This window comes from Chiloscyllium plagiosum, chromosome 51, assembly GCF_004010195.1.
Source record: "Chiloscyllium plagiosum isolate BGI_BamShark_2017 chromosome 51, ASM401019v2, whole genome shotgun sequence".
NCBI lineage: Eukaryota > Metazoa > Chordata > Chondrichthyes > Orectolobiformes > Hemiscylliidae > Chiloscyllium > Chiloscyllium plagiosum.
This window is the reverse complement of record NC_057760.1, coordinates 570501-579012: the sequence shown is the minus strand read 5'-3', so window position 1 is coordinate 579012 and position 8512 is coordinate 570501. Positions and strand designations below refer to the sequence as shown.

The window sequence follows — 8512 nt, the reverse complement described above, 5'->3', positions numbered from 1 at the left end:
TAAGTGATGAGCCGCAAATAGTAAAATAGGGAGGGGCAACGGTGAGTTGGGATGGAAGAAAGAGATTGGGAGAGAAAAATGTTAGGTAGTGGAGGTTTCTGGAAAGACAGTTGGCTTGTTACACTTGTAACAAAAAAATCCCCATTTAATATATTAAAGTAACATCTGGTTCCCTCTCTGAATTTCTCACTCTGTCATAGTCTTGGTCTCTCCTCCCTCTCCCTCTCCCTCTCTCCCTGTCCCAGATGGTGTTATTATTGACTGTAAGCTAATGACATAAAAATAAAGTCGCCTCTAAATAACAGCAAAACCTAAAATTAGGTTAATGCGATCTCTATCACTGGATGTAATACATATATGGAAATGGTCAAGTATGTTTTTAACTGCATGTCTGTTGATAAGAACAAAGAAAATTTCAGCACAGGGACGGGGCCTTTGGCCCTCCAAGCCTGTGCTGATCCATCCTCTATCTCAACTTGCCGCCTATTTTCTAACGGTCTGTATCCCTCTGCTCCCTGCCCATTCATGTATCTGTCGAGATACATCTTAACTGACGCTATCATGCCTGCCTCTACTACCTCCACTGGCAACGTGTTCCAGGCACCCACCACCCTCTGGATGAAGAACTTTCCACACATATCTCCCCTAAACTTTTCCCTCCCCCTTTGAGCTCATAACCCCTAATAATTGATGTATCTCTTTCAATTACCTGTAATATTTCTAAAGTGTATGAGATGTAAGAAGGTGTGAAAGCTGTTGTGCTAAATACAAACATCAATTTCCCTGGACGATTTTGGGACATGTTTAAGAAAAATAGACAGCCTTTGAGATTTTGGGAATTGGACTGGAAACTCATTTTGGACATAAGCACAGTTCCATCCCTGTCTAGATTTCATGGCTTACATTGATGTGGTTTGTTTGTTTTTGGCTAATAGAAGTTTAGAATCAGACACCAATGGTGCTGTGTTGCTGGCCTTCAGATGCTATCATCCAGAGAGGCAGAGTTACTCCATCATTGGGTGACTGTGTCAACTGCAGGCTGCCATGGAATAACCAATGACTGTAGGTGTACACTGTTGTAGATTTGCTTGAGGAGGAATCTGTTCAAGGATGTTTCGCTGGGCTGATTTGATGAGGGGGTTGTCTTATGTGGAAAAATTGAGCAGATTGACATTTACTCAATGAATTTGAGAAGAGCAAGAATTGGTCTTTTGTAATGCTGGATTGTTTGTTGGGGGGGGGAGGGTGGTTGGTGAGGATATGACCCCTTTGTGGGGTGTTCTAAAACAAGGTGTCTCAAAGGGTCAGGATGCCACCTCATTCTTAATGCTTGTGCTTCCTTACAACACAGGGAAAGTGGCGTGGAGGTTGACCTATGTGATGGCAAGCTTTTTTATTGCCAAATGCTTTCAGTTTCCATGTTGAGCCGAGTAATATAGGCCTGCCACTGAATGGTGGGTAGTAAATGCACCGTTAATTCTAGAATAGGACAACTTACATTTCTGTAGCACTTTTACTGTCCCACAATTCTTCACGCTCAAGTATTAGGTTCAGCGCAGGGTGAGGAGGAAAGTTAAGTATTGTGTGGTTCTGTTCGCAGGTCTTATTTTTATTATTCCTGTAGAAATTGTCCATTAGGTTACCAGGCAGTGTGATGTTAGGTTCCATGCTATCTGGAGAACTGAAAGGCCTCATCTTGCCACATATATGCAAGTGTCACACTGTCTAGATAGGCTTATCTTCGACAATCTTCTGGCAAACGTCTCCACAATTCAAGACTTCAAAATAACCAGTTTGTCATCGTCAGCAATCTTGGTTTACAATCTTGGGTGGCAACCACCTAGAACAAAGGATTGATGTGTACGGTGCACTCATCCCTCGGCTGGCCTGGACTGGACTCCGTAGTTGTCGCATTGTCAGTTGATGCCTGTCTTTGTCTTCTAATCAACCTCTATTTTGCGTAGTGCCTTCAGCATCCTAAGGTGCTTCATAGGAATGTTGTCAAGCAACCTGAGATATTGGGGAAAGGCTCAACCAAAGAGGTTGGTTTTAAATGGCATGTCAACAGGAGTGGGAGAGGTTTGGAGAGCTAATTCCAAAACTTGGAAAAGTGGTGTTCCCAAACTATTTTCCTGGTGATTACTGTTTTTGGGGGAGAAAAAGTGTGCAGAGTATTTGAGAAGGCTCCTTTCCCTGTCCCATCTGCCGTGACCGTCATGGAAGTATCAGCTGTGGAAAGTTACTCCCTTTGCTGTGGAATTGCAACCTGTCCAGACATGACCCAGTATACTGTGTGTATATCTGTCTGCGGGGCATTGACCTGGCTGTCTCCTGGCACACTGATGTGACAGCAGCGAATGAGAACGTTTGAAAGTGTGTCTCATTTGGCTGGCCTCATTTCGATGTCTGCGAGGCAAGCTGATGTAACTGGGTCAACACCAGTGCTCTGCAGCTTCTCATCCTGGATGAAGGTAAATCTACTAGGTTTTGTCACCACATGAGCCAGGGAGGCCAATTAACCACCATTCCTGCACTGCCTGTCCAGTCAATGTGGAATGCAATTTTTGAGGAGTTTCATTATGACCTACCCTGCCTTGCTATTAAAATGACTCTGTGGCCATGTTATACTGCATGTACAGATTGTGGTATAGTCGCACTCCCTACCTTGATCGGGCTGGACTCCCCACTCTGAAGAGGTGAATGCGGAATCCTGACTGACATTCCCCCAGTGCCAGTACGGATCAGACCCTATGCTGTCTGGGAGAATGAGATTTGACATGAGACTCCCAAGTGGTGGGCAGGGATTGGAGGAGTTGAACAGCCTCAAGTACTAGACTGCCTACTGACCCGTCCTGCATGTGAATGCCTGGGCAAGGTCTTAATGGGTTGGCAAGAGAGTTGGTACCCAGGAACTGGTGCTGTGGGCCAATCTGCTTCAGAATAATTGGAACAAACTGGCTTGGGATGGAGATGGTGTAAAGAAATGGCTCTCTGCAGACGGGTGTGACATTGCACAGTGCAGACACAGGAACTGAGCAGAGTTTGCCCACGTATTTATTATAATGGAGCCAAGATATTGAAGTTTAATTGCAATCTCTGGGAGGAACCAGCGACCAAAATGGGTTGAGGTGTAATTTTGTACAAGGTGCTTATTGTTGGGAGGGGTTATTTGCTGACTTGTCTACTCAGGAACTTGAATGTTTTTCAGGGGCTGCAACTAGGATGTATTGACGGGAAAGTTTAGATTAGGAGGGTGAACCTGGGTTGTGCCTGCAGTATCAGTACGGGGTTCTTAATTTTTGAATATCGAAACTTTTCAGCCCATGAACTGCAAAGTACAGTTGAGAATCAACCAAGGCAAGCAGCAGAACCTTTCAGATGCAGGAGATTTGAGAACATTATTCAGAGTTGTGAGGCTGTGCATGTCATCGCTGGATTAACGGTTGATGATATGGCAGTGGTGTCGGATTGTTTATGACCCCTGGATGTCCCAAAGCATCAAGTTGTGCTCAGCAAGGTCCCACAAATGACACTTTGGTAGAGGCCTGATGATTTATGATGTTTGAGGGTTAGCTGCTGGCTTTCAACACTGGGAGAACTCCCTCAGCTTTTTGAAATAGAGGCCATGGGTTCTTCTGCGTCAACCTGAGGCAGACTTGGCCTCTGTTTAACATCTCATTTGAAAGAACAGAACCTCCCAACAGTGTGGCACTACCTCAGCCCTGGCCCTCTGACAGTGGGTTAGTGGCTGAAGTATCTAGGAAGGGGTGAAGCATGTGTGAATGGTAAACTGGGTCGAATAATTGGTTTTCATGTTTTAACTCTTACACCCGTTCATTGGTCATCAAAACAGTAAGTCATTGCACGCTGATATGATGGATTATATTGATGTTGTGGAGAGGTTGGTGATTTGAAAACTGACTAATACGCTCACTTTATGTAAGATGGATCAAAATCACTTGTGCTGCTTCACTGCTGAGTGCTGTAATGGAATTCAATAGCAGGAGTAGGCTTCAGAATTCCTTTCAGAACATCTCAAAAATTGAAGCCAAACATGGATCTTGAGTGGGAAGATGTCCATCCGACTGCCTTGATTATTCTGGTGCAGGTAAAAATCTCTAAAACGTAGCGGACCAAGGACCCACCTACCTCCTTGAGGCAGGTTTCACAGCTGATGTCAGAAGAGTTTGAAGGTCATTTACCCCAATAATTGGGTCAAAATACGTCCCTCAACCCAACTTCCCCAGGTCAGTTTTTTAAAAAAGCAGATGAACTGGTCCTTGCCATCGTATAGGTTATTGGGAACTTTGTGTTGCAGTCCACCCATGTGACTTCTCATCAGAAAAAAAGTACCTTATTTGGTTTAAGGCACTTAATTTGTCGTGACCATGCAAGACACTATAGAAATATGAGTCTTTCCACCAGCAGAAACAAAAACAGAAATTGCTGGAATAGCTCAGTTCAGAGGAGAGATATCAGTTAATGCTTTGGGTCGCGTGACCCTTTCTTAGAACTTCCTGCTCGCGGTTTGCATTCTGGCTGAAACATGGAGGTGAGTTGCAGGTCAACTGAAGACCCTCGGTTTGTCTCTGGTCTGTCTGCCTTTTTGTATGACTGATTTAGGGTCTGGATGTGACCTACTGTATTCAGGTTTGCCAACAGCACGAACAGTCAAATGGGGAGGTGATGCCCTAGTGGTTTTTATCAATGGACTATTCATCTCGAGACCCACATAATATTTTGGGGACCCGGGTTCAAATCCTGCCACAGCAGATGGTTGCTTTTTGAATTCAACAAAAGCCTGGAATTGAGAGACTAATGCTGACTGAATCCATTTTCAATTGTTGGAAAAACCCATTTAGTTCACTAAAGTCCTGCATGCGACTCCAGACCCATAGTGACGTGGCTGACCCTTAACTAACCTCTGGGCAATTGGGGATGGGGAATAAATGCCGACCTGGTTAGTGATGCCATGAATGAATTTTAAAAAAACACTGAGGAGAAGCCTCTCAATCATTTGCAGATGGCATGCGTTGGAGGCACGATGGCTCAGAGAGATGTTTTTAAAAACCTGTTTGGACTTATTTTACTCAGCTTGGGTTATGGGAGGAATTGAACCCATATATCTTTTTGGCCCACAGATGATAACACTACATCACAGGATTCTAAAACAAAGTAAATCACTAAGAGTCTGATAGGAGTTGGAAAACACTGCCACTGCACCACAGTCTGATGCTTGTGTGTGGTTTGCTATGGTAAATAGGTTTTATTAGCTAGAACCTGCTGAAGTCGCAGTGTAAAGCCTGCTTTCTATTGTACACCACCCTCCCTGCAATGCCCAGGCAGTAGTTGGGTGTGAACAGTGACTGCTATGTACATGCTGAGTGGCCTGCCCCGGTGTGAACCAAAGGTGATGAGTGAAGGAGTTCAACTAATGCTTGATAACCAGTCTGAGCCTGGTGATTATCTGGAGTTGGGTGGTTGGAATGCTTTTGTGAAAATAGTTTAAATGTTTGGCATGGTGTGCAGTTCTTAACTTCTGGGTGTGCGCTGTTACAAAGGGTTTGCCATGGATGAATAACATGTGATGTGTGTTATTTCTGTAATAGTTTGGAAGCCGGAATTGATTTTGCGTGACTTATTTACCCAACCCCATGCCAGTTGTTTAAAGATTGCCTTCAGACTACTTGGGATTTGTGGATTTCCAGCACTATTTGGCAAATGTCACGGGAGATTGTGCAGCCCAGGATTGTAGCATCTGCTTGGATTTTATTCTGTGGACACCTAAGGTCGGGTTTGAAGCTCCGATGCATTGGGCAGCAATGGCTGCCCTCAGTGAATCGAGCTAATTCTTAATATGCCAGAGCTCTATCCATTGGGCTTGGGAGGGAGTGTTGAGGAATAGTTCTTCTGGGTGTGCGGGGTCTAATGTTCTACCTTAGCCATTGTCACCAGTTTCTCTGCTCTGAATCGTTTATTGGAGCTATTGTGTGCAAATTGGCCTTGTGTCCCCTACCTTGCAACAGTGGCCAAGCATTGCAGTGGTGAGAGGTGCTAGTGAAGTACAATTTCTTTGGGTCACAAGATCTGGGAGGAAATGAGGTTTTGTAGGCATTGGGGCGGTTTGAGGGGAGGGGGCAAAGTCTTGCGCGGTTTCTAACTTCTTTCTTATTGCAGCGATCCTTCCTTCCAAGTTCTCTCTTTTCACTGGGCTTGTCTTTCCTGGTGTAGAACTGCGGCTGTGGTACGGGCAGCTCGTGGCGAGATTGCGAGGTAACGTATGAGGTGCTGGTGCTGTGTGGTAGCGTGTAGAGCAGCTGAATGTGTAGAATGTTAACACTAGTTATTGGCAGCACTATGCCTTCTCAGCGTGCTTTGTGAGACCTGCTTCATTGAAGAGTGTGGTGCTGGTTAGTCGCTGTGTTGTTAATGGTTTTTACACATTAGATTAGTTGCATGCTAAATGGGCCAGTGTGCTGGGAATGCTAAATATGGGATAGAATTAGACGCTAGTATAATGTGAAATAAGGCCATTTGGCCCATTGAGACTTCGTGGGTCTCTTAATGCACTATTTTATTGGACCCTATCTTTTCTCCTCCCCTGGGCTAAATCTTCGATATTCTCAGTCAGTTGAGGTCTTGTTTTCCCGGCTTGTATCGAATCTCCGGCCTAGAAACTGGCCCAACTGGTATTTACAATCTAGGTCCCAGTCTGGCAGTGTTCATACGTAACTTTTTTTTTGCTTTTGTACACCATTCCATTGTTTGTAAAGCCCAGGACGTCAAATGTTCTGCATTGTCCACCGACCATACCACCTTCGGTGATTTGTGCGCGTGCACTTGGGTCCCATTGCACCTGCAGCCCCTTTCATTATTTAATAAGATTGGTCCCCTTTCTATCCAAATAAACTTCACTGCGGAAAATTGCGACAATTAGCTGCTTGATCCAGCAGCCTATCCTGTATCCTCTTGAAGTCTGTCGTTACCAACCTTGCAGTTTGCGATATTTCTGAGTATTATCAGAGAGTTCTGGAATGGGAGTGTGTCCACACAAGTCTGATTCAACTATGACAGGAAGAGTGGGGGTCATAATACCAATACCCTGCTGAAAATTAAGCTTTCTCAATAACATTATTGCCTGCACAAGGCTGGTTTCATTATATCGTCTCCTGTCTCGTCATATCAGTTCTAGGGCTCTGATGTTGTTAGATGACAGTTTGAGGAATGTATTTTAGAAGGTCTAAATGGCTGATCGCTTACCCTGAGGCTATAACCCTTAGTTCTAGCCTCTCTGGCCTGGGTAGGCAGCCTTTTCACAACTACTTCACTGGTCCCTCCCGTAAATCATTTTATGAACTCAAAGTCATAGAGCACAGAAGCAGACCCTTCAGTCCAACCAGTCCATGCCGAACACAAATTCAAACTAAACTAGTCCCACCTGCCTGCACCTGGCCCATATCCCTCCAAACCTTTCCTATTCATGTACTTATCCAAATGTCTTTAAACGTTTTAACTGTGCTCGCATCCAGCACTTCCTCAGGAAGTTCATTCCACACAAACTACCCACTGTGTAAAAAAAAAAAGCCCCCTTTTTAAAAATCTCTCCTCTCACCTTAAAAATATGCCCCCAGTCTTGAAATTCCTCCCCTCCTAGGGAAAAGACACCTGTCATTAACCCTTTCTATACCCTTAGTGATTTTATATACCTCAAGAAGGTCACTGCTCAACTTTCTGTGCTCCAATGGGAAAAGTCCAAGCCTATCCAGCTTTTTTTAAATAACTCAATGTTCCAGACCTAGCAACATCTTGGTAAATCTCTTGAGTCCTCCTTAGCTTAATAATATCCTTCCTGTAACAGGGTGATCAGAACTGGGCACAGTACTCCAGAAGAGGCCTCACCAATGTCTTGTATAACCTCAACATGAGTTCCCAACTCCTATACTTAAAGGACTGAGCAATGTGCTTCTTTTGTGATATGGAAACCAGAATCAAGAAACAACACACATCTGGGTGGGCAACACCTATACTTTCAGTAGGAGTATTTTTGCACAACCTTCGAAGTTTACGTCAAAGGGGAAAATGACAACCACTCTCCCAATTAGATGTCAGAATTGTCCCCGAGGCAGAGCTGCTTAAAATAAATTTGCCATTTTTGTTCTATGCAGAGCTGTTGGCGCAGCCTGTGAATTTAGAAATACAAGTTGAGCTGGTTTTAATTTGGCTACACTGTTCCAAAAATAACGCCTTTTGTTTCACGAGTGTTTCGGGTAAATGATTAAACAGTGGATATTCTTGCTGTAATTCTCCTCTTCCCCTCAAGACTCGATCAACCAGTTCTCCCGTCTTGAGCGTCGTTGGAGTTGGGGAGCAAGGAAAGGAGAGGGTGGATCTTACCAATTTTGCACAATGTTGCAAAGTGGGGGAGGGCCTGCCGAAAGTGATGAAACGTGTTTCTCTGTTTGGTTGCTACCTGTTGCTCAGGATGCTACCGAGTCTCCTGTGGTTTGCTGTG

General features: G+C 44.5%; 1 protein-coding gene across 1 annotated transcript in view; it reads left to right on the top strand.

Annotated features, from left to right (window-relative positions):
* Nucleotides 1-4077: 4077 nt before the first annotated feature.
* Nucleotides 4078-8512, top strand: part of LOC122544746 (phosphatidylinositol 4-phosphate 5-kinase type-1 alpha-like) — a 32924-nt gene continuing 28489 nt past the window's right edge. Inside the window, exons 1-2 of the mRNA XM_043684068.1 lie at nt 4078-4108; nt 6232-6273. The gene's annotated coding sequence lies outside the window, so the exon portion shown is untranslated. The remainder of the gene's footprint in view (nt 4109-6231; nt 6274-8512) is intronic.